General features: G+C 45.1%; 1 long non-coding RNA gene across 1 annotated transcript in view; it reads left to right on the top strand.

The window, feature by feature from the left end:
- The window catches only part of LOC137361303 (uncharacterized), a 46913-nt gene that overhangs the window by 5056 nt on the left and 15175 nt on the right, over positions 1 to 26682 (top strand). The gene's annotated exons all lie outside the window — the stretch shown is intronic.

The raw sequence follows: 26682 nt of genomic DNA, 5'->3' as shown, positions 1-26682 counted from the left end.
CCCTGAGCTTCAGTGTTTTTAAACCAGCCTTTTATGTGTACATTATCAAACACTTTATTAAAATCCATACAAACAACATCCACCACATTCCCTCATCAACCTTCTCTGTTACTTCATCAAAAAAATCATTGAGATTGAATCTGATCTGCCTTTTACAAATCCGTGCTGGTTATCCTTAATTAACTCAAACCTCTCCAAGTTTCAGTTGATTTCCTCCCTAATTATTGTATCGAAAACCTTACCCACCACTGATGTTAAACTAACTGGCCTGTAGTTGCTAGGACTGACCTTCTTGAATAAGGATGTCACTCTCCAGTCCTCTAGCACCTCCTCCATATCCAGTGAAGATTGGAAGATTATGCAAACCCTTCTGCTATCTCCATCCCCATTTCCTTTAGTAACCTGGGATGCAAGCCATCTGGATCAGGGGACTTATTTACCTGATGCATAGCCAGCCTTTTTAGTACTCCCCCCCCACCTCCCCTCCGCTCAATATTTACCCTATCCATTACCTCTACCTTCTCTGCTTCCACTGATATTTTGTCAGACTGCACTGCCTTCGTGAACAGAGTTACAAAGTACTCATTAAGTATATAAATATTGCCCAGCTCCTCTCAGCATATATTACCCACTTTGTCCCTAATAGGCCCCACTTCACATCTTACTACTCACTTACTGTTTACATGCTGGTAAAATATTTTGGGTTCCCTTTTATGTTGACTGCCATCCTATTCTCACATTCTCTTTGCCAGTCTTATTTTCCGCTGCACCTCTCCTCTCAACCCATTGTAAATGGCCTGATTCTCACTTGAAGAATTCACCTAACATGCACCACACACCCTCTTTTTTTGTTTCATCATAATCTCTATCTCCCTTGTCATCCAAGGAGCCCCATTTTTGGTTCCCCTACCTGTCGCCCTTGTTGGAATGTATCTAGCCTGTACCTGAAGCATCTCTTCCTTCAAGATATCCCATTGTTCCGATACAGTGCTTCCTGTCAGTTTTTGGTTCCTTAGGTTAGATCCCTTCTCATCACATTAAAATTAATTCTCTTCCAATCTAGCCGTTCTAGCTTATTTAGTTCCTTGTTTTTCCACGTTACTAGTCTAAACCTTATGATGTGATGATCACTCTACCCAAGTGTTCCCCCACTGATACTTGGTCCACCTCATTTCCCAGCACCAGATCCAGCAATACCTCCTTTCTAGTTGGGCTGAGAACAGACTGGTCAAGGAAATTCTCCTGAACACATTTCAGAAATTCCTCCCCCTTCTTAACTTTGACTCCAGAATTATCCCAATCGATATTTGGATAATTAAAGTCCTCCAATATCACCACTCTATAGTTCTTGCACATCTCTGTGAATTCCCTGCAGATTTGTTCCTCTATTTCTCTCTATCACTATTTGGAGGCCTATAGAATACCCCCAATACTGTGATCTTACACATTTTGCTTCTCAGCTCTAAGCAAATGGATTTAGTCCTTGCCCCTTCAAGGGTTTCCTCTCTTTTCAACAGTACAATGCCTTCCCGAATAAGGACTGTCACCCCACCTCCTTTTTGTTCCTTTTCTGTCTTTTCTGAACACTTTATGTCCTTGTATATTCAGTGCCCAGTCCTCACCATTTTTAAGCCACATTTCTGCCATTGCCATTACATCATATTCCCATACTGCTATTTGTGCTTGGAGTTTACCAAAATTTTTCACCATACTTTTTGCATTTTCACACGTGCATTGTAATCCTGTCTGGAGTATTGTGTACAGTTTTGGTCTCCTTATCTAAAGGAAGGATATACTAGCCATCGAGGGTGTGCAATGGAGGTTCACCAGACTAATCCCTGGGATGGTGGGATTGTTTTATGAAGAGAGATTGCAGAAACTGGGCCTGTGTTCTCCGGAATTTCGGAGAATGAGAGGTGATCTCATTGAAACTTAGAAAATTCTTACAGGGTGTGACAGGGTAGATGTGGATCGGATGTTTCCTCTGGCTGATGTGTCTAGAAGAAGGGGACACAGTCTCAGAATAAGGGGTAGGTCATTTCAGACTGAGATGAGGAGGAATTTCTTTACTCAGAGGGTGGTGAATCTGGAATTCTCTCCCCCAGAGGGCTGTGGAAACTCAGTCGTTCAGGATGTTCAAAACAGATTTCTGAATACTAATGATATCAAGGGATATGGGAATATTGGGGGGAAATGGTGTAGAGGTAGATGATTAGCCATGATCAGTTTGAATGACAGAGCAGGCTCAACAGGCCAAATGACCTACTCCTACTTCTCTGATCCTATGATCCTTTGCATTCCTCTCAGTCCGCTGCAATCTAATACAGAACTTCTGTAGTCCAGTCCAACGCTCTCTCACATTGTGCACCTTATTCCTTTTTCTACTTCCATGTACTGGTGCCCACCCCGTCAATTTAGTTTAAACTCTCCCAACCACACTACTGAATCTCCCTGCAACGATTGTGATCCCATTACTGTTCAGGTGCAACCTGTCTCTTCTGTCCAGGTGCCTTCTGCCCTGGAACTGGTCCCAATGCCCCAAGAATCTGAAGCCCTGCTTCCTATACTGAATCTCAAGCCATGATGTTTCCTCTTGTGGGATAATTTATAACTTGGGGTCACTATTTAAAAATAAGGAGTTGCCCATTTAAGACAGAAATCAGAGGGTTGTGAGTCTTTGGAACTCTCTTCTTCAAAAGACGGTGAAAGCTGAGGTCTTTGAATAATGTTAAGGCTGAGGTAGATAGATTATTGATAAGCAAGGGGTGAAAGGTTATCGGGGGGAGGCAGGAATGTGGGGTTGAGGTTACAATCAGAGGAGCAGGCTCGAGGGGCCGAGCGGCCTACTCCTGCTCCTAATTTGTGTGTTTGTGTGTAAACCACGCATTGATCCTCCGAATCTTCTTATTTCTACTCTCGCTAACACGTGGCACTGGGAGTAATCCAGAGATTACTAAGCTCAAGGTTCTACTCTTCAACTTCCTCCCTAGCTCCTGAAAATCTGACGTAGGACCTCAATCCCTGCCCTTGCTATGTTGTTGGTGCCAACGTGTACCACAACTTCTCAGCAATTCCTACCCAGCAGATTGGAAATCCACCAAGGCAGTGGTGATGGATCTAGTCGTTGAAAATAAATCAGAGCAAATATGAAAAGCAAACTTAAGTGAAAATTGAGCCAACATAATAAGGTTTAAGGCAATGATTCAGATCAATATAAGTAAGAAAAGCCAAAAATAATAGATTAGAAAAAGCTGATTATTGGGGATTGAGAATGCAACGAGTGAAGATTTAACTGGAACAGAATATTAACAAACAGAGAGAACAGTGCGGGGGAATCATAGACTTCAGGAGAAATCTGTTCCATGATAAAAGAACAGACTGGCCTTTTATGAATCATTATGGACAAATAAAGGGATAAGGACAAAATTGAAACTAAAGTAAAAATCATGTACTAAATACATTGGCAAAAATGAGCAAACAATGAAAAACTAAATCAAAGAGATTAGGAATGAAGTCAAAAAATTATGAAGGCAAAGAAGAGCAGCAAATACAAATAGTCAAGGAACATGAAAAGCAGAAGTAAAGTATCATACAGACACATATAGATAACAAAAGGTCATTCAGAATAGGGACAGAGTCACTGAAGGATGTACAAGAACAATTCACAGATAATGACAGAGGTATGGCAGAAATATTAGAGAATTAGTTTATCTCAATTTTTACCAGCTGGACTAACAATGTGGACTAGACAGCATTCCAAGTAGATATTAAAATATATAGAATAGAAAGGATGGGATACCAGGAAATATTAGAGAAAATAAACTCTTGGAACTGGATGAATTACATCCACATGGGTCAGTGGAATACTCCATTGAGAGCAGCACATACAGTTCGAGACCCCACACCTGAAGAATGATGTTTTAGTTTTGGAGGGGGTGAAACACAAATTCACCAGAATGAACATCGGGTTGAAAGGTTTAAATAATAAGGATAGGTTTTACAGACTAGCCTTGCATCTCCTTGACGATAGAAGATTAATGGGTGATATTTTGAAGTGTTCTTGATGATTAAAGGCTTAGTTCGGATAGCTAGCGGGAAACTAATTCCTCTGGCGGCTTCAGAAGAGGCTTATCCCTAATAATAGAGAAAGGCCTCTCATCTCTCTGCCTCTATTACTTCTCTCTTTCACTTTGTCTTTCTCACCTCATTTCCTCTCACTATTTCTGCCTCTGTCTCTTAGTCTCTCTCAACAACAATCGACAATGGTGGTCATCATTAGACTAGCTTTTAATTCCAGATTTTTTTTATTAATTAAATTCAAATTCCATGATCTGTTGTGGTGGGATTCGAAACCATGTCCCCAGAGCAATACCCCGGGTCTCTGGGTTACTAATCCAATGACAATACCACCATACCACCATCTCCCAACTGTCCCAACACAATATACACACAATCCCAGCCTGTATTCTGAATACATTCGAAGATATATTATTCCATACTGAATATACTGTATCAGCTGATGCAGCATCTACACTCCCAGTTTTTTAAATGATCTGTGAATGTACCAGGCCCCATCAGTGGCTTCGAGTCCGGCAAGATTTTGCTGTTAAACTGGAGGGGAAATTGCCTTTGCTTCTGTACTCGGAAGCAGCTCTGCCTCCCATCTCACCCAGTCCTCTTCATAAACTCATTTTATCACGTTTCATTTTGCAGTGACATATCCACCTGCTGAAGTATATACACTAGCTGTAGAGTCTAGAACTAGGAGACACAGTCTCTGAATAAGGGTCAGCCACTTAGGACTAAGATGAGGAGGAATTTCTTCCCCCAAAGGGTTTTGGATCTGGAATTCTCTACCCCAGAGGGCTGTGGATGCTCAGACATTGAGTATATTGAAAGCAGAGATTGATTGATTTTTAGACAATGAGGGATTAAGGGATATGGAGATGGTGTGTGAAGGTGGAATGAAGGTAACAGATCAGCCAAAAACATATGAACTGGTGGAGCAAGTTCCAATGGCCGAGTGGCCTACTCCTGCTCCTATATCTGGTGTTCATATACCTGCAATGTGCTCCACTCTGTAAATCTTCTGGACCTTGTTTTTCCTTATTTCTGACAACCTGTCTTTGTAACTGAAGCTATTTGGTCAGTTTCCAAATTTATCTTAAACATTTGAGTAATTGGCAAGCAATTGCTGCTGATCTTATAAAGACATTTCCATATAGGACATAGATACCTCAGAGGAATGTGGATCCAGTCAGGTTAAATAATGTAACAAAGGTTATTCTACAGACCACCTAATAGTGGAAGAGATCGAAAGGAAAATATACAAAGCTATGAAACAAGTAAAATTCATAGCATCATAATCATGGAAAATTTCATAGCAAATAATCTGTCAGGAAGAGGAAGGAAAAGGGGATAAAAGGGAATGGAGCAGTTACCCTGTGTTCCAGACATCTTTCCTCCCCAGTACATAAGAAGCCCAAACAAGAGAGGAATCACTGATGGATCAAGCAATATAAAATGCACCAGAGCAGATAAAAGTTGGAGATTTCGGAGAAATTCGTTGGAATATCAGTCAGAACAGAATATAGTTTAAGGGAATGTTTGAGAAAGATGTAACTAAGAAAAGGCAAAAAAAAATTGATTGTAAAAAGCTGACTTTGGGGGGATGAAAATGGAAGTTGTGAAGAAAACTGGAACAAAATATTGATGAACAAAGATAGATCAGCAGTGGAAAATATGTAAAAAAGTGATCACTAGACTTCAGGAGAAATAAATTCCACAAAACAAGAATCAATTAACCAATTATGAAACACCATAAATGAAAAAAGGGATAAGTGTGAAACTGAAATGAAAGTCAAAGGCAGGCAATAAGTATGTTGAGAATAAGGGAGAGGATGACGAAAACCAGAATCAGGAGGTGAGGGAACATGTTCAAAAAGTAAAACAAAGAGAAACTGTGAAATTAAATTCTGAAGAAATTTAAAAAGAAATAGTAAAATCTCCTACAGACACATAAATAACAGAAAGGTAAATCCGAATAGGGACAAAGTCAATGTCGGCTGCACAGGAAAAACTCACAGGTAATGAGGAGAGATGGCAGAAAGATTGGAGAATTACTTTGCCTCAGTTTTACCAGCTGGACTAACAAGTTGGATTTGACATCATTCCAGGTAGATATCAAAACATTTAAAACAGAAAGGAGGGGATAGCAGTAAAACCTAGAGATGATAAATTCTGGAAACTGGATGAATTGCATCCGTGTATACTAAAACAGGCAAAGGAAGACCCCATTGAGAGTGATGTATTCAGTTCTGGACCCTACACCTCAAGAATGATGTATTAGTTTAGGATGGGGTGCAGCACCTATTCACCAGAATAATACTGAAGCTACAAGGGTTAACCTGTGAGGACTGATTTTTAAAAATTATTCATTCATGGGATGTGGACATCGCTGGCTGGGCCAGCATTTATTGCACATCCCTAATTGCATTTGAGAAGGTGGAGATGAGCTGCTTTCTTGAATCGCTGAAGTCCATATGGTGTAGGTACACCCACAGTGCTGGTAAGAAGGGAGTTCCAGGATTTTGACCCAGCAACAGTGAATGAACAGTGATATAGTTCCTTGTCAGGATTGTGTGTGGCTTGGAGGGAACTTGCAGGTGGTGGTGTTCCCATACATCTGCTGCTCTTGTCCTTCTGGGTGGTAGAGGTCACAGGTTTGGAAGGTGTTGTCGAAGGAGACTTGATGAGTTTCTGCAGTGCATCTTGTCGATGGTACACACTGCTGCCACTGTGCGCCAGTGATGGAGGGAGTGAATGTTACATCCTGTTATGACGAGGTGCAAAAAGTGTCTCAGGGTCTGTTACTATCTTCATCTGGTCTTATTGTAACAGGGTTTTATTTTTAAACACACTGTATTTTGAGATTCCCCTTTGTGAATCCTTGTTCACAACTTTCCAATTACAAGGCTTTCTGTGGTTTAAAGAAGAAAGATGAAATTTATTAAACCTACCTAACTTAAACTCTAATACAGTTAACACCTACAGATATACGACGTGCCTATGCTTGCATGCACATGCAATACACACATACAAATTGGGACAGAAAAGAGCAGAGGAACAGATAAGTAGAACAGTTTGATGCAATATCTTGTTACTGTTTCTCGAGCTCGCCGTAGTCCTTGATTGAAGATATGGTCTTGCGTTTCATTGGGGCCCAGTATCCTTCGTAAACCTAGTTCACGTAGGAGATTTTTCTCTGTCTGAGTTTACATGTCTTCACAAGATTCAGTTCTGTGGGGAAGAGCTGGAGGCAGGCAGACAGGAGAGGAGGTAATTCTTGCTTCAGTTCCAGGAAAGATCTTCACTCCATGAGTCACAGAGTTATACAGCACAGAAACAGGCCCTTCGGCCCATCGTATCTGTGCCGGGCATCAAGCACCTATCTATTCTAATCCCATTTTCCAGCACTTGTCCCGTAGCCATGTATGCTGTGGCGTTTCAAGTGCTCATCTAAATACTTCTTAAATGTTGTGAGGGTTCCTGCTCACAACTTTTTCTCAGTTGAAATCCTGTTTTCTCCAATTTAGAACTCTCAGATCAAACCTCTGCAGCCGCCAGTTAGTCATGTAACTAAAACTGCTCTGACCACTTCTTTGTATTGGGGAAGCAACTACTGGATCCCCATTGTTTCAACACCGTCTGGTACTTTGCAAAAATGTCTTTCCAGTCAGGGGCTTGTGATTTTTAAGTTTTAATGTTCATGTGGCAAAATAACATGTGCCTCAGTCTTGGCAGGTGGGGGGTTTGCCTGACAATGCGAACATACGAATTAGGAGCAGGATTAGGTCACTTCGTTCATAGAGCCTGCTCCGTTATTCAATCAGTTCATGGCTGATCTCAACTCCACATTCCCGCCTAAGCCCGATAACCTTTCAACCTATTGCTTATCAAGAATCTATCTACTTCTGCCTTAAAAATATTCAAAGACTGTGCTTCCACCACCTTTTGAGGAAGAGAGACTCACGACCCTCTGAGAGAAAAAATTTCTCCTCATCTCTGTCTTAAATGGGCGACCCCTTATTTTTAAACAGTGACCCTTAGTTCTAGATTTTCCCACAAGGGGAAACATCCTTTTCACATCCACCCTGTCGAGACCCCTCAGGATCTTATATGTTTCAATCAAGTTGCCTCTTACTGTTCTAAATTCCAGGGGATACAAGCCTAGGCTGCCCAACTTTTCCTCATAAGACAACCTGCCCATTCCAGGTACTAGTCTAGTAAACCTTCTCTGAACTGCTTCCAACACATTTACGTCCTTCCTTAAATAAGGAGACCACTACTGTTCACAGTACTCCAGATGTGGTCTCAGCAATGCCCTGTTCAGCTGAAGCATAACTTCCCTACTTTTGTATTCAATTCCCCTTGCAATAAATGATTAAATTCTATGAGCTTTCCTCATTACTTGCTGAAACTACATACTGAACCTTTTGTGATTCATGCAGTAGGACACCCAGATCCCTCTGCATTTCAGAGCTCTGCAATCTCTCACCATTTAGATAATATGCTTCTTTTTTATTCTTTCAACAAAATGGACAATTTCACATTTTCTCACATTATACTCCATTTGCCAGATCTTTGCCCACTCACTTAACCTGTATATATCCCTTTGTATCCTACTTATGCCCTCTTCACAACTTACTTTCCTATCTATCTTTGTGTCATCAGAAAATCTAGCAACATACCTTCAATCTTTTCATCCAAGTCATTTTTAACAGTTGTAAAAAGTTGAAGCCCCCAGCACTGATCCCTGCGGCACATCACTCATTACATCTTGCCAATCAGAAAATTACCATTTTATGCTGTTTTGTTTCCTGTTAGCTAGCCAATCTTCTATACATGCCAATATGTTACCCACCCCGCCCCCATCCCACAAACTTTTATTTTCTGCAATAACCTTTGATGTGGCCCCTTATCAAAATGCCTTCTGGAAATCTAAGTACAGTACATCTGCAGGTTCCCCTTTATTCCAGCACGTTACTTCTTCAAAGAACTCCAGTACATTGGTTAAATGTGTTTTCCCTTTCACAAAACCATGCTGACTCTGCCTGATTATCTTGAATTTTTCTGTGTCCTGCTATAATGTCTTTAATAATAACTTCTAACATTTTCCCCAAGACAGTTGTTCAGCTAACTGGCCTCTATTTTCATGCTTTCTGTCTCCCTCCCTTTTTAAATAAAGGAGTTACATTCGCTATTTTCCAATCTAATGGAACCTTCCCCGAATCTAGGGAATTTTGGAAAATTAAAACCAACACATCAAATATCTCACTGTTCACTTGTTTTCGGAGCCTAGGATGACGTCCTTCAGGACCCGGGAACTTGTCAGCCTGCAGCTCCAACAATTTGTTCAGTACCACTTCCCTGGCGATTGTAATTTTAGAGTCATCGAGTCGTACAGCATAGAAACAGGCCCTTCGGCCCACCGCGTCCATGCCGACCATCATGCCGATCTATACTAATCCCACCTGCCTGCATTAATTCCATATCCCTCTATGCCTTGCTCATTCAAGTACCTGTCCAGATGTCTCTTAAATGTTGCTACTGTTCCTGCCTCCACCATCTCCTCAGGCAGCTCATTCCAGATACCCACTATTCTTTGTGTGAAAAATGTATCCCTTTGATCCCCTTTAAATCTCCTCCCTCTCACCTTAAATCTATGCCCTCTAGTTTTAATCACCCCTACCATGGGAAAAAGACTCTGGCTATCTACCCTATCTGTACCTCTCATAATTTTATATACCTCCATCATGTCCCCCCTCAGCCTCCTTCGCTCCAGGGAAAACCGACCCAGCCTATCCAATCTCTCTTTATAACTCAAGCCCTCCAAACCAGGCAACTTCCTTGTGAATCTTTTCTGCACCCTCTCTAGCTTAGTCACATCTTTCCTGTAGTGCAGCGACCAGAACTGCACACAGCACTCCAAATGCGGCCCAACCAACGTTTTGTAGAACTGGAACATGACGTCCCAACTCCTGTACTCAATGCCTCGGCCGATGAAGGCAAGCATGCCATACGCCTTCTTCACCACCCTGTCTACCTGTGTTGCCAATTTTACCTGCCAATATCTTTTCATGTCCTCTCTTTGCTGTTCTAATTTCCTTTTTTACTTCACCCCTGCACTTTCTATACTCCTCTAGGCTTTCTAAGGTATTAAGGTGTTAATTTTCTTGAGTTACTCCCTCCCTTCTATGTCTTGATTTACAGCTTTTTCTGGGATGTTGCTGGTATCCTCGATGGTGAAGACCGATGCAAAATACCTGTTCAGTTCATCTGCCATCTCCTTATTTTCCCTTAGTAATTCCCCAGACCCACTTTCTATTGGACCAATGCTCACCTTGTTAACCCTTTTCTTTTTTAAATATCTGTGCAAACTCTTACTATCTGCTTTTATATTTCTAGCTAACTTTCTCTCGTAATCTAATTTTTCCCTTATCAATCTTTTGAGTCATTCTTTGCTTTTTTTAAATATTTTTTCCAATCTTCTGACCTGCCACCCATTTTTGAGTAATTATATGCTTTTTCCTTAAGTTTGATTCTATCTTTAACTTTTTGATTAACCACGGATGGTGAGTCCTCCCCTTGGAATTTTTCTTTCTCGTTGGAATGTATCTATTCTGTGTATTCTGAAATATCCCCTTATATGTCTGCCACAGCATCTCTATTACCTAGAAAATTCTAACAGGACTTGATAGGGTAGATGCAGGTAGGATGTTCCCGATGGTGGGGGAGTCCAGAACCAGGGGTTATCCTCGAAGGATAGGGGGTAAACCTTTCAGGACTGAGATAAGAAGAAATTTCTTCTCCCAGCGAGTGGTGAGCCTGTGGAATTCGCTACCACAGAAAGCAGTTGAGGCCAAAACATTGTATGTTTTCAAGAAGGTGTTAGATGTCGGTCTTGGGTCTAAAGGGATCAAAGGGTATGGGTAGACAGGAGGAACAGGTTACTGAGTTGGATGATCAGCCATGATCATAATCAATGGCGGAGCAGGCTCGAAGGGCCGAATGGCCTACTCCTGCTCCTATTTTCTATGTTTCTATTGATCTGTCCTTTAACCTGATTTGCCAGTTCAGTTTAGCTCTGCGTTCATGCCCTCATAATTTGCCATTATTTAAGTTTAAAATATTAGTCTTAGACCCATTCTGCCTCAAAATGAATGTAAAATTGAATCATATTATGATCGCTGCTGCCTGGGGGCACCTTCACTATAAGGTCATCAGTTGTGCCTGTGCTGGCATTTTGCTACAGCAATCTTTGTCCAGAGAGTGGCGCTCTAAGCATTCACATTATTAATTTAAAATCGACCAACAAAACAATTTATCCAGTGTTTTGAAGGTAAATTACTAAACCTTGCTTCAACACCTTACATGTTAACATAAGCTTTTATATTGGAAATATTATTGGAAACAGATGTGTTCTTAAATCCACAGTTTTGTCAGTCTGAGTTTAGTTACTTGTGTAATCTTTCTCTGAATACGGGGACTTATCTCTAGAGGCAGCTAATGTACCTGGCATTAGCACATCACCTTCCCAGGGTCAGCTCCTGTGATTGGGATGTTTTGTGCGCTTGTGATGATCTCAGTGAATGTGCAGAATGTCCCTGATTTCAGGTCAGTGCTGAGTTCAGCTTCCTCCCCCCCCCCCCCACCCCCAATCCATTCCCAGCCTGCTGTCTATCACCTCTGAAACATTACCTGCTCACCCTCTCTGCTGTCTGAACCCAAATCCAGTCTTTATCACCTCGACTCTCAATCTCCCCAATGCTCCCCCTACCAACCACCCCAATTCCCCACTCCACAAACTACAATGTATCCCGACTGTCACAGTGCAAATCATGAACTGGGAAAAGGCCCAAACACCCTGGAAATCCTAGGACAGCATCATGTGGATCCACCCCTTTCTCCTCTCATTTACATCTGGGAATTAAACATGTAGCAGACACATGGAAGGGGAATTTAGGGACCTGTATCATGTCCAACGATCCCTCCTCCTGTCCATGTCTGATGTACCAGCTGCCAACTCCAGCACCTGCCCACGGGAACTACAACTGATGAATTGTAACCAGGGGCTAAAACCTGTCTCCAGGTGACATCACAAAGGGAGCCAATCACACAGCAGCCAGCACAGGCCCTGCCCACTGGTGGTATTGCAGGGTCACATGACCAGGCCCTGCTCCAGTCTCACTGGATTGGGAGCACAGGTTACAAGATCAGCCCAATCGTATGATGGCCGTGTCCCCGACCCGAGCTCCCGTATAATGACACCACAGGCAGGGAGCCCCATCCACCATCTTCAACATTCACTCCTTCACCACTGATATACAATGGCAGCAGTGTGTACCATCTACAAGATGCACTGCAGAAACTCACCAAGAACTGACTGACCTGCAGTTGCTGGGATTTTTTACACTCTTTTTTTGCACAATTTGCAATTCTCCAGTCCTCTGGCACCACCCCTGAGTCTAAGGAAGACTGGAAAATTATGGCCAGTGCCTCTACAATTTCCACTGTCACTTCCCTCCGTATTCTTGGATGCATCTGGTCCTGGTGCTTTATCAACTTGAAGTATAGACAGCCTATCTAATACCGCATCCTTATCAATTTAAAATCATTCTAGTTATTATCTCCTCTTTCACAGTGGTCTGGGTAGCACCTTCTTCCTTAGTAAATACAAATGCAAAGTATATATTTAGCACCTCAGCTATTCCCCCTGCCTCCATATATAAATCCTCTTTTTGGTCCCTAAATGGCCCTACTCCTCTCTTCACCACTTTTTTACTATTTAAATGCCTGAAGAAAGCTTTGGGATTCCCTTTTACGTTAGCTGTCAGTCTCTTTTCATACTCCCTCTTTGCTTCTCTTACTTGCTTTTTCACTTCCTCTCCGAACCTTCTGTATTCAGCCTGGTTCTCCATTGTATTCTCCAGCTGACATTTTTTCTTCTTCATCGTAATCTCATCTCTTTTGACATCCAGGGAGCTCTGCATTTAGTTGCTCTCCCTTTCCCCTTTAAGGGAATCTACCTTGATTGTGCCCAAACTATCTATACTTTGAAGGTAGCCTATTGTGCAGCTGCTGTTTTTTCTACCAACCTTTGATTCCAGTTTATTCGGCCCAGATTCATTCTCACCCCATTGAAGTTGGCTTTCCCCCAATTAAGTATTCTTACTCCAGATTGTTCTTTCTCCTTTTCCATAGCCAACCTAAACCTTATGATACCTGATCACTGTTCCCTAAATGTTCTCCAACTGATATTTGATCTACTGGGTCCACCTCACTCCCATGAACCAGGTCCAGCAGTGCCTCCCTTCTAGTTGCAGTGGAAACATACTGCTGTAGAAAATGTTCCTGAACACACTCTAGGAACTATTAGTCCTCTCTGCCCTTTACACTATTAATATCCCATTCAATATTCAGATATTTACATGCCCCATTACAATGATTCCATAATTCCTGCACCTTCCTGTAATTTCATTGCAGATTTCTTCCTCTGCACCCTTTCCATTAGTTATTGGCCTATAGACTACACTGAGTAATGTAACTGCACACTTTTTGTTCTTTAGCTTTAGCCAAATAGGTGCAATGATCACAGTCCCCTAAATGTTCTCCGACTGATATTTGATCCACTTGGCCCACCTCACTCCCATGAACCAGGTCTAGCAGAGCCTCGCCTCTTGTTGGAATGGAAGCATTCTGCCAGTCCTGCCCTTCATTAAGCCAGGTCTCTGTTTAGCCACATCATATTTCCACATATCAATCTGCACCTGAACTCACCAGATTAACGACACTCTGATGAATGCACAGTGTGCACATTAACCCTGATTTTACTCTAGGTCTTTCTCCCTGACTCTGACCCCACCTGATATCCCCAGATACAGGAGTGTGAGACAGGGCTTCGAGGGACCTCCCCAGATACAGGAGGTTGAGAGGGTTTAATGCAAACTCCCGATACATGGACTGTAACCTGTATCAGGAGTAGGACTGACTGTTGACATTAGTGGTGCTTTGTAGATGAGCTTATTTTATCAACTCCCAGGTAACATAAGTTGAACAAACCCTGCCCTTTTTCAAACCTGACAAAATATTTAAGATAAGAATCAAATGGCAGCAGGTAACTGGGATGAATGTCACATGTGATGGTATCTCTGAGGGCGAATCAGTTCAATAACATTATCTAACCTTGTCCTTCTTTAAACCTCAGCAAGAATTTCAGGTCGGTTCAGGTATGCAGCAGAGAAATGGAATGAATGTCGTGGTTAATTGCAGGTTCAGTGAAGTTCAGAATCACAAACATCATCCAAACAAACCGAGTCAGTTGTTCATTGGTTACTGTAAACAATACCAGGGAAATGTAAACAGAATTTTTATAATACATGAACTGATAGAATCATAGAGACATGTCCGGCACAGTGGCCCAGTGGTTAGCACTGCAGCCTCACAGCTCCAGCGACCCGAGTTCGGTTCTGGGTACTGCCTGTGTGGAGTTTGCAAGTTCTCCCTGTGGGATTTCGCCGGGTGCTCCGGTTTCCTCCCACAGCCAAAGACTTGCAGGTTGATAACGAAATTGGCCATTGTAAATTGCCCCCAGTGTAGATACGTGGTAGGAGAATGGTGGGGATGTGGTAGGGAATATGGGACGAATGTCAGATTAGTATAAATGGGTGGTTGTTGGTCGGCACAGACTCGGTGGGCCGAAGGGCCTGTTTCTATGCTGTATTTATTTATTTTATTTTTTATTTATACAACACTGAAACAGGCCCTTCGGCCCACCGCGCCCATGCCGACCATAATGCCTATCTATACTAATCCCACCTGCCTGCATTAATTCCATATCTCTCTATACCTTGCTGATTCAAGTACCTGTCCAGATGCCTCTTAAATGTTGCTACTGTTCCTGCCTCCACCACCTCCTCAGGCAGCTCATTCCAGATACCCACTATTCTTTGTGTGAAACATTTACCCCTTTGATCCCCTTTAAACCTCCTCCCTCTCACTTTAAATCTATGCCCTCTAGTTTTAGTCACCCCTACCATGGGAAACAGACTCTGGCTATCTACCCTATCTATGCCTCTCAATTTTATATACCTCTATCATGTCACCTGTCTGCTTCCTTCGCTCCAGGGAAAACAGACCCAGCCTATCTAATCTCTCTTTATATCTCAAGCCCTCCATACCAGGCAACTTCCTTGTGAATCTTTTCTGCACCCTCTCTAGCTTAATCACGTCTTCCCAGTGGTGCGCAATTTTTGGCCTGGTCTGACTTTTCTGCACCGCCGCTGAGTCAACAGGTCCTTGATGGCATCCCTTCACTTTGGCAGATGAGTACGTCAGGATGCCCAGCAATTATACACCATCTGCGTGGAGCCATTCCTGTGCCTGCTTTGCAAGAGGTTGGTGGGTTTGGCTCTGCATGGGTCAGGCATGCGGGTCGTCCTCTCGGCTTACATCGATTACGTGCTCCTCATGATCACAGATCCTGTTGACTTACAGGGGATGCTCTCAAGAGGCAAATCCCCGGGGCTGACGGTCGAGTTCTTCAGGGCATTCTGGGATGTCCTGGAGGGCGACAACGTGCCAGTCCTTGGGGGGGGAAAGCAGGGCAATCGGGGAGATGCCCCTCGCCTGGCGCAAAGTGGTCCTGGCCGTGCTCCCAAAGTGGGGTGATCTCCACTTGTTTAAGAACTGGCGTCCGGTCTCTCTCCTCAGCACGGATTATAAGATCTTTGCCTGGGCTTCATGCTGACTCATATCACCACCCCGACCAGTCCTACATGGTCCTAGGCCGGTCCATCCATGACAACTTTGTCCTGGTCTGGGACCTGATCCATCATTCCCAGAGGACTTGTCTGTCTGTCTGTCGGCTTTCTCTCCCTCTCTCTCCGTTTACCCTCCTCGCGCTCTTTTCCATTCCCCCCCCCCACCAAATCGCTCTCTCCGATTTCCGCCCCCTCGCTCTCGCCGATTTCCCCCCCCGCCCCCGCTCTCGTCGATTCCCCCCCCCAGCTCTATTTGATTTCCCCACTCTGTTCCGCCCCCCCCCGTCTCTATTTCTTTGTTCCCCACCCCCCACCATGTTCCACCCACCACCATCCCCGACAATTACACTGAGCAGGAGCGCTCAACACTGCAGCATTGACATTAACCTTATCTAACCTTGTCCTGCTTTAAACCTGAGCAAGAATTTCACATTAATTCAGGTATGCAGCAGAGAAATGGAATGAATAAATGTCGTGGTTAATTGCAGGTTCAGTGAAGTTCAGAATGTCATACATCAAACACACCCAGTCAGTCGTTCATCGATTACTGTAAACAATACCAGGGAAATGTCAACAGAATTTTTATAATACATGAGCTGATAGAATCATAGAGTCGTACAGCATAGAAACAGGCCCTTCGGCCCACCGTGTCCATGCCGACCATAATGCCAATCTATACTAATTCCACCTGCCTGCATTAATTCCATATCCCTCCATGTCTTACTCATTCAAATACCTGTTCAGATGCCTCTTAAATGTTGCTACTGTTCCTGCCTCCACCACCTCCTCTGGCAGCTCATTCCAAATACCCACTATTCTTTGTGTGAAAAATTTAACCCCTTTGATCCCCTTTAAACCTCCTCCCTCTTAAATCTATGCCCTCCAGTTTTAGTCACCCCTACCATGGGAAAGAGACTCTGGTTATCTAACCTATGTATGCCTCTCATAATTTTATATATCTCTATCATGTCCCCTCTCAGACTCCTTCACTCCAGGGAAAATAGACCCAGCCTTTCCAATCTCTCTTCATAACTCAAGCCCTCCAAACCAGGCAACATCCTTGTGAATATTTTCTGCTCCCACTCTGCCTTAATCACATCTTTTCTGCAGTGCGGGAACCAGAACTGCACACATTACTCCAAATGCGGCCTAACCAATGTTATGTACAACTTAACATGACATCCCAACTCTTGTACTCAATGCCTCGGCCGATGAAGGCAAGCATGCCATACGCCTTCTTCACCACCCTGTCTACCTGTGTTGCCACTTTCAGGGAACTATGTACTTGCACCCCAAGGTCTCTCTGCTCAACAACACTTCCCAGGGCCCAGCTTTTCACTGTATATGTCCTGCCCAGGTTTAACTTCCCAAAATGCATCACTTCACACTTGTCTGCGTTAAATTCCATTTGCCAATTTCTTGCCGTCTTTCCCAGTTTATCTATATCCTCTTGTAACCTCAGACAACCTTCTTCACTGTCCACTATACCATCAATTTTGGTGTCATCTGTAAACTTACTAATCATGTCCCCTACATTCACATCCAAGTCATTAATATATTTGACAAACAACAGAGGGCCCAGCACCGATCGCTGCAGCACACCACTGGTCACCGGCCTCCAATCTGAAAAACAACCCTCCACTACCATCCTCTGCTTCCAATCAACAAATCAATTTTGAATCCAGTTGGCTAGCTCACCCTGGATCCCATGTGTTCGAACCTTTTGGACCAGCCTACCACGCAGGTCCTTGTCAATGGCCTTGCTACAGTCCATGTAGACAACATCCACCGCCCTGCCCTAGTCAATCCTCTTGATCACCTCCTAAAAAAACTCAGTCAAATTCGTGAGACATGATTTCCCACGCACAAAGCCATGCTGACTATCCCTAACTATCCATGACTATACCTTGCCTTTCCAAATGCACATAAATCCTGTCTCTCAGAATCCCTTCCAATAACTTTCCCACCGCTGATGTAAAGTTCACCGGCCTATAGTTCCCTGGCATATCCCTGCTGCCCTTCTTAAATAAAGGCACAATATTAGCTATCCTCTAGTCTTCCGGTACCTCATCCGTGGCTAACGATGAGACATAAATCTCTGCCAGGGCCCCAGCAACCTCCTCCCTTGCTTCCAAAAGCATCTTCGGATACACCTGGTCAGGCCCTGGAGATTTATCCATCCTAATGCGCTTCAAATCATTGTCCCATCCACCACTGACTGCTCTTCACTTCCCCATGCAAGTTACTCACTGCTTCCCTGATAGAGATACAGACACTGACTCATTCTGAGTATAGATCCAAAGACAATGAAACTGCTGGGAAATGGTCCGTGCCAATAATCACTCGGTGTTTATGTAGAATTTTGTGATGAGTGCGAGAGAGTGGTCTACCCAGATACAGGAATGTGAGGGAAGGGTTAGACAGACTTCTCCATGTACAAGAATGTGACAGAGGGGTTTACTGGGGTGTCCCCAGGTACAGGAGAGGGACAGAGGATTTAGAGTGGCAGCCCCAGATACTGGAGTGAGAGACAGCAGTTAGAGAGATCTCTGCAGATACAGGAGTGTGAGTGAGGGGTTTGTGGGTCCTCACCAGATACAGCGGAGTGGGAGAGGTGTTAGAGGGGTCTCCAAAGATACAGGAAATGTGTTAAAGGTATCTTACAGAAACAGGCGTGTGAGAGAAGGGTTAGAGTGACCACCCCAGAAAGAGGAGTGTGAGAGACGGATTATAGATTCCTGCCCAGAAACAGGAGAGTGACTGAGGGGTTAGAGGGTCCTCCCCAGGTACAGGAGTGGGAGACGGGGCCTCCGACCCGAGTTTCTGTCCAACAACACCGCAGGCAGGAAGCACAGTCTCCAAATATTACCCTTTATAAATGTTACATCTTAACCTCTTAATGTGAGGTCCCACTATTCAATGTCCCTCACCTCCCAATGTCTCCACATATTTTTCTTCTCCATTGTAACTGGGAACTAAGCATTTTCCAGATACATAGAAGAGGAATATAGGGATTTGTGTCACATCCAATGATTCCTCCTCCTGTCATTGTCTGATGTAAAGCTGGACATTGTCCCTGCTCTCCTGATTATATATACACTAATCATCTGTCAGATCAGCAGGATGCATGGGGCCAGCTTCCACAAGAAGATAAATGACATTCCCCACCTCCTCCATTGACCTCAGGGTGTCGTCACTCTCTCCAACTGTCTGTCCAACATTTAGATCTGGATGAGACAGAAGTTTCTCCAGATAAATGTCGGTCAAACTGACTCCGTCCTCTTTGACTCGCACAAACACTAACACAATCCCTGCCCCTGGAATGGTTGATGGGACAGTGAAGAAGGAGCTTTGCTCTGTACCTAACCCGGGCTGTACCTGCTCTGGAAGGATTAACAGACCGCTCCACACTCCCAAGCCCCCTCAACACCCGCAGTGAGGGGCGTCTCGGGGGCTTCGGCTACTCCTCCACCCGTCGATCCATCCCCAGAGCCGGCCACACAGACAACCAGAGCCCCCTCCTCCGCCGGCAGGGAAGCACCCTGACTGGAGGTGACCATGTTCCAGACTCTGAATAGATCCCAGTAAAAGTCAGGCAACTCCCTTCGAGAGGCATGGCTAATGTTTGCTACCGGGAGCTGTCTGTCATCTTGAAGGCTGGCGGAAAAAATACATCGCCAGTGCACATCATCTGGGAGGACGATCGACGTACAGGTGTCTCTGTAGGGTCCAAAGGCGCGGAGTCACAGTCTGGTTCCAGACCAGCAGCTGAGCACCCTCCTCAATCAGGAGACGCAGGACTGTGGTAGAGACCCAGTGTTTCCTCTTGCCCCAGCAGAAATAGACGAGCTTCTTCTGCATGTTGGTGAAAAATGCAGGGGGCAGTACCAAAGTGACCAACCGGTACCACAGGATTGAGGACACCAGCTGATTTAATACCAGTACCCAGCACCTGAAGGAAAGCACTCTGAGCAGTCCTGTCCAGTGCCCTAGCAGAGCTGGGAGTTTCACCTCCAACTCCAGCCAGTTTCTGGTCAGGCTTCCTCAACGGGGCTCAGGTGGACTCCCAGATAGAGGAAGTGCGTGGTTAACTCCTCCGGCAGGGAATCCACCCACCACTGACCCACCAGGAGTCTGGAACATTTCTCCCAATTGCTCCTCAGAGAGGATGCGGCAGAAATGGTTTGATAGTACTCGGGCATCCTCTGCAAGTCAATGGGATCTGTGACCATGAGGAGCACGTAATCGATGTAAGCCGAGAGGACAACCCGTATGCCTGACCCATGCAGAGCCAAACCCACCAACCTCTTACAAAGCAGGCACAGGAATGGCTCCACGCAGATGGTGTATAATTGGTGGGCATCCCTGACGTACTCATCTGCCAAAGTGAAGGGATGCCAACAAGGACCCGCTGACTCAGCGGCAGCGTAGAAAAATCAGACCCACAACAAATTGCAGCCCGAGTCTGAACGTGCGCAGAATCCCGAAGAAATATTCGTGATCCACCTTGCCGAGTCCCTTCTCCTGATCGAAGGGGAGAAAGGCGACTGACAAACCAGTCCACTTAGAAAGATGCATCATGTCCAGGACCAGGTGGATTTTGTCCTGGATGGACCGGTCCGGGGGCAAAGATCTTATAGTCTGTGCTGAGGAGGGAGACCGGACACCAGTTCTCAAGCAGGTGGAAATCAGCCCTCTTCAGCCCTGCAGCATGAGAGGGGCATCACCCCGGTCACCAGGGTTTCCCCCAGGATCTGTACATAATGGTCCCCCCAGGATTTCCCAGAACCCCCCGAGGATGTCTATTGTCAGCCTGTCAAGCTCTGTAGATTTTCCCGATGAGAGCTGCTGGAGGGCGCTGGTCAGCTCTGCCAGTGTGAGCAGAGCCTCCAGTCGAACAGCACCCTCCGGGCTGACCTTTGGCAGGCCCTCTCAGAAAACTCTGCACGCATCCTCTGGGCAGATCCAGAGAGAACAATGTGCTGTAATGAGTATGGACCAAAAAGCCCATTCCCTCCGGATCTGTGATGGAGGTTCCATCATCAGCCAGCAGCTCTGACCATGACACCACCTGCATGGAGGCCATCGAGACACACGAAACATATGTCTACAAAATGTAGAGGTTGTCAATTCAGGAACCTCCTCCTCCAGACCTGCAGCTGAAGGCACTGGAGTCGGGATTGAGATTCCACCAGACGTTCACCAAAGCGAGGGTGCTGATCAGTTACCTCAACTTCTCCAAGGCAGTTGCAGCAAGTGTTAGATGAAGTAATGCTCATTGTACACGTCCTCCTCAGTGACTCTTCAAAACATAGATTTTTATGAAAGAACAGGATTCTGCTGCATTGCCGCCTGCACATGGAGTGTTAGATTCCCTCCACACTTTCCCATCAAACACTCACAGGGCAGCTACAGCTCTGATTGGTTGGTGAATTTGGAGCATTTCCTGTCTACAATCAGGTGAAACAGCTGCACCTGTGCAGACTGGTGGGAGTTGAAACATTTACAACATGCAAGTGTGGAACTGATTCCATCCATTGCAGAGAAACAGGATCTGCGAGTTATTTTGGAGAGGTGGGTGTTGGAGCACTGAAGAACTGATTTTCTTGGACTGTTGGGGGAGGGAGGAGATGCCGGAATATCCAGGGGTGGGACACAAGATTCTCTACAGAGCCCCTGTATTTGCTCTTGTGCTTTCCTCCATCTGGCACAAATGGAGCACCCTCCCCACCCCAACCGCATGGCTCAGGACAGCTGGAGCCACCTGGGTGAAGAAAGTCTTTGTCAGAACAGCAGAAAGTGGAAAGAACCGGACAGCTCCAGCCGACCAGGGATCCAGGGTGAGCTAGCAAATTGGATACAAAATTGGCTTGGTGATAGGAGGCAGAGGGTGGTAGTGGAGGGTTGTTTTTCAGATTGGAGGGTGGTGACCAGTGGTGTGCTGCAGGGATCGATGCTGTGCCCTCTGTTGTTTGTCATATATATTAATGACTTGGATGTGAATGTAGGGGGCATGATTAGTAAGTTTACAGATGACACCAAAATTGGTGGGACAGTGGACAGTCAAGAAGGTTGTCTGAGGTTACAACAGGACATGGATAAACTGGGAAAGTGGGCAAGGGATTGGCAAATGGAATTTAATGCAGACAAGTGCGAAGTGATGCATTTTGGGAAGTTAAACCTGGGCAAGATATGTACAGTGAATGGCAGGGCCCTGGGAAGTGTTGTTGAGCAGAGAGTCCTTGGGGCACAAGTACATAGTTCCCTGAAAGTGGCAACACAGGTAGACAGGATGGTGAAGAAGGCGTATGGCATGCTTGCCTTCATCGGCCAAGGCATTGAGTACAAGAGTTGGGACGTCATGTTAAGTTGTACATAACGTTGGTTAGGCCACATTTGGAGTACTGTGTGCAGTTCTGGTTGCCGCACTGGAGGGAAGAAGTGATTAAGCTAGAGAGGGTGCAGAAAAGATTCACAAGGATGTTGCCTGGTATGGAGGGCTTGAGTTGTAAAGAGAGATTGGAAAGGCTGGGTCTTTTTTCCCTGGAGCGAAGTAGTCTGAGAGGGGACATGATAGAGGTATATAAAATTATGAGCGGCATACATAGGTTAGATAGCCAGAGCCTGTTGCCCATGGTAGGGGTGACTAAAACTAGAGGGCATCGATTTAAGGTGAGAGGGAGGAAGTTTCAAGGGGATCAAAGGGGTAAATTTTTCACATAAAGAATAGTGGGAATCTGGAATGAGCTGCCAGAGGAGGTGGTGGAAGCAGGAACAACAGCAACATTTAAGAGGCATCTGGACAGGTACTTGAATGAGCAGGGCACAGAAGGATATGGAATGAATGCAGGCTGGTGGGATTAGTATAGAAAGGCATTATGGTCAGCATGGACACAGTGGGTCAAAAGCCCTGTTTCTATGCTGTCCGACTCTATGACCCTGTGACCCGGGCAAAGAATTCCCCACCGCCCCCCACTGGAAGATTGAGCTTTTTGTACTATTTCCAGTCGGGTGCTCCAACCACCTATTCAAGAGGAACATCCTTGCAGTCTTTCTCTCCTTTCCACTACTCAGCCACCTATCCTCTCCTTTTCCATTTCACCCCCATCTCCTCTACACCCACCCCCCATCATATCCTTTAACGTTTTAAAAAATCTGCTATTTGCTTTGTTTCTCGGGTGGGTCTGGCTCTGCTGTTCAGAAGGGCGGGAAAAAAGAGTGGAAGGGCTATAGTCATAGGGGATTCGATTGTAAGGGGAGTAGATAGGCGGTTCTGTGGTCGAAAACGAGACTCCCGAATGGTATGTTGCCTCCCAGGTGCACGGGTCAGGGATGTCTCAGATCGGCTGCAGAACATTCTGAAGAGGGAGGGTGAACAGCCAGTTGTTGTGCACATAGGCAACAATGATATAGGTAAAAAAACGGGATGAGGTCCGACAAGCAGAATTTAGGGAGTTAGGAGCCAAGTTAAAAAGTAGGACCTCAGAGGTAGTAATCTCAGGATTGCTACCAGTGCCACGTGCTAGTCAGAGTAAAAATGAAAGAATAGTCAGGATGAATGCGTGGCTTGAGAGATGTTGCAGGAGGGAGGGGTTCAGATTTTTGGGACATTGGGACCGGTTCTGGGGGAGGTGGGACTATTACAAATTGGACGGTCAACACTTGGGTCGGACTGGAACCAATGTCCTTGGGGGTGCTTTTGCTAACGCTGTTGGGGAGGATTTAAACTAATGTGGCAGGGGGATGGGAACCAAATGAGGAGGTCAGTGGACAGTAAGGAGGTAGTAACTAAAGCCTGTAAGGAACTAGAGAATGAAGTCAGCGTGACTAAGAGGAAGAGTAGGCAGGGAGCAGATGATGAATGCAAAGGGACTGGTGGTCTGAGGTGCATTTGTTTTAATGCAAGAAGTGTAGTAGGTAAGGCAGATGAACTTAGGGCTTAGATTAGTACCTGGGAGTATGATGTTATTGCTATTACTGAGACTTGGTTGAGGGAAGGGCATGATTGGCAACTAAATATCCCAGGATATCGATGCTTCAGGCGGGATCGAGAGGGAGGTAAAAGGGGTGGAAGAGTTGCATTACTGGTCAAAGAGGATATCACAGCTGTGCTGAAGGAGGGCACTATGGAGGACTAGAGCAGTGAGGCAATATGGGCAGAACTCAGAAATAGGAAGGGTGCGGTAACAATGTCGGGGCTGTACTACAGGCCTCCCAACAGCGAGCGTGAGATAGAGGTACAAATATGTAAACAGATTATGGAAAGATGTAGGAGCAACAGGGTGGTGGTGATAGGAGATTTTAATTTTCCCAACATTGACTGGGATTCACTTAGTGTTAGAGGTCTGGATGGAGCAGAATTTGTAAGGAGCATCCAGGAGGGTTTTCTCGAGCAGGATGTAAATAGTCCAACTCGGGAAGGGACCATACTGGACCTGGTGTTGGGGAATGAGCCCAGCCAGGTGGTTGAAGTTTCAGTAAGGGACTATTTTGGGAATAGTGATAACAATTCCGTAAGTTTTAGAATACTCATGGACAAAGACGAGAGTGGTCCAAAAGGAAGAGTGCTAAATTGGGGGAAGGCCAACGATACCAAAATTTGGCAGGAGCTGGGGAATGTAGATTGGGAGCAGCTGTTTGAAGGTAAATCCACATTTGAAATTTGGGAGGCTTTTAAAGAGAGGTTGATTTGCGTGCAGGAGAGACATGTTCCTGTGAAAATTAGGGATAGAAATGGCAAGATTAGGGAACCATGGATGACAGGTGAAATTGTGAGACGAGCTAAGAGGAAAAAGGAAGCATACATAAGGTCTAGGCGGCTGAAGAAAGACACAGCTTTGGTCCTACATTCCCGATATTCTTCCAATCTGAAACGAGGAATTAAGAGAGCTAAAAGGGGTGATGAAATATCTTTAGCAAACAGGGTTAAGGAAAATCCCAAAGCCTTTTATTCATATCTAAGGAGCAAGAGGGTAACTAGAGAAAGGATTGGCCCACTCAAGGACAAAGGAGGAAAATTATGCGTGGAGTCAGAGAAAATGGGTGAGATTCTAAACTAGTTCTTTGCATCGGTATTCACCGAGGAGAGGGACATGACGGATGTTGAGGTTAGGGACAGATGTTTGATTACTCTAGGTCAAGTCGGCATAAGGAGTGAGGAAGTGTTGGGTATTCTAAAAGGCATTAAGGTGGACAAGTCCCCAGGTCCGGATGGGATCTATCCCAGGTTACTGAGGGAAGCGAGAGAGGAAATAGCTGGGGCCTTAACAGATATCTTTGCAGCATCCTTAAACACGGGTGAGGTCCCAGAGGACTGGAGAATTGCTAATGTTGTCCCCTTGTTTAAGAAGGGTAGCAGGGATAATCCAGGTAATTATAGACCGGCGAGCCTGACATCAGTGGTAGGGAAGCTGCTGGAGAAGATACTGAGGGATAGGATCTATTCCCATTTGGAAGAAAATGGGCTTATCAGTGATAGGCAACATGGTTTTGTGCAGGGAAGGTCATGTCTTACCAACTTAATAGAATTCTTTGAGGAAGTGACAAAGTTGATTGATGAGGGAAGGGCTGTCGATGTCACATACATGGACTTCAGTAAGGCGTTTGATAAGGTTCCCCATGGTAGGTTGATGGAGAAAGTGAAGTCGCATGGGGTCCAGGGTGTTCTAGCTAGATGGATAAAGAACTGGCTGGGCAACAGGGGACAGAGAGTCGCAGTGGAAGGGAGTTTCTCAAAATGGAGACGTGTGACCAGTGGTGTTCCACAGGGATCCGTGCTGGGACGACTGTTGTTTGTGATATACATAAATGATTTGGAGGAAAGTATAGGTGGTCTGATTAGCAAGTTTGCAGACGACACTAAGATTGGTGGAGTAGCAGATAGTGAAGGGGACTGTCAGGGAATACAGCAGAATATAGATAGATTGGAGAGTTGGGCAGAGAAATGGCAGATGGAGTTCAATCCGGGCAAATGCGAGGTGATGCATTTTGGATGATCCAATTCAAGAGTGAACTTTACAGTAAATGGAAAAGTCCTGGGGAAAATTGATGTCCAGAGAGATTTGGGTGTTCAGGTCCATTGTTCCCTGAAGGTGGCAACGCAGGTCAATAGAGTGGTCAAGAAGGCATACGGCATGCTTTCCTTCATCAAATGGGGTATTGAGGACAAGAGTTGGCAGGTCATGTTACAGTTGTATTGGACTTTGGTTCGGCCACATTTGGAATACTACGTGCAGTTCTGGTCGCCACATTACCAAAAGGATGTAGATGCTTTGGAGAGGGTGCAGAGGAGGTTCACCAGGATGTTGCCTGGTATGGAGGGCGCTAGCTATGAAGAGACATTGAGTAGATTCGGATTATTTTCATGAGAAAGACGGAGGTTGAGGGGGGACCTGATTGAGGTGTATAAAATCATGAGAGGTATAGACAGGGTGGATAGCAAGAAGCTTTTTCCCCCAGAGTGGGGGATTCAATTACTGGGGGTCACCTTTCAAAGTGAGAGGGGAAAAGTTTAGGGGGGATATGCATGGAAAGTTCTTTACGCAGAGGGTGATGGGTGCCTGGAACGCGTTGCCAGCGGAGGTGGTAGACGCGGGCACGATAGCGTCTTTTAAGATGTATCTAGACAGATACATGAATGGGCAGGAAGCAAAGAGATACAGACCCTTAGAAAATAGGCGACAGGTTTAGATAGAGGATCTGGATCGGCGCAGGCTTGGAGGGCCGAAGGGCCTGTTCCTGTGCTGTAATTTTCTTTGTTCTTTTCTTCGACCCCATTGCAAGCCCCTCTTTACTGGTGACGGGGCCTTCTCACACATATGCTGCTGCTGCTGCAGCTGCACCTATTGCCCTGTCACCATTT

Source organism: Heterodontus francisci, unplaced genomic scaffold (assembly GCF_036365525.1).
Source record: "Heterodontus francisci isolate sHetFra1 unplaced genomic scaffold, sHetFra1.hap1 HAP1_SCAFFOLD_550, whole genome shotgun sequence".
Taxonomy (NCBI): domain Eukaryota; kingdom Metazoa; phylum Chordata; class Chondrichthyes; order Heterodontiformes; family Heterodontidae; genus Heterodontus; species Heterodontus francisci.
This window is presented reverse-complemented; position numbering and strand designations above follow the sequence as displayed.